The following is a 594-nucleotide window of genomic DNA, read 5'->3' on the forward strand; positions in this document are numbered from 1 at the left end:
CTACTTGGGAGGTTGAGGTGGGAGTATCGCTTGAACCTGGGAGGCAAAGGTTGCAGGGAGCTGAGATCACGCCACTGCACTCCAACCTGGGCAACAGGGTGAGACTCCATCTCAAATAAAAAAAAAAAAAAAAAAAGAGAGAGAAAGAATTTCGTAGATTATAAACTGAATTTTTTTTTTTTTTTTTTTTTTTGTAGAAATAGGATTTTGCCATGTTGCCCAGGCTCGTCTTGAACTCCTGGGCTCAAGTGATCCACCCTCCTTGGCCTCCCAAAGTGCTGGGATTACAAGTGTGAGCCACTGTGTCCTGCCCAAATTTTTTTGTGTGTGTGTGACGGAGTCTCGCTTTGTCACCCAGGCTAGAGTGCAGTGGTGCAATCTAGGCTCACTGCAAGGTCTGCCTCCTGGGTTCATGCCATTCTCCTCCCTCAACCTCCCGAGTAGCTGAGACTACAGGCACCCGCCACCACCCCCAGCTAATTTTTTGGAATTTTTTTAGTAGAGATGGGGATTCACCATGTTAGCCAGGATGGTCTCGATCTCCTGACCCGTGATCCGCCCACCTCGGCCTCCCAAAGTGCTGGGATTACAGGT

Source organism: Mandrillus leucophaeus, unplaced genomic scaffold, assembly GCF_000951045.1.
Source record: "Mandrillus leucophaeus isolate KB7577 unplaced genomic scaffold, Mleu.le_1.0 Scaffold17, whole genome shotgun sequence".
In the NCBI taxonomy this organism is placed as follows: domain Eukaryota; kingdom Metazoa; phylum Chordata; class Mammalia; order Primates; family Cercopithecidae; genus Mandrillus; species Mandrillus leucophaeus.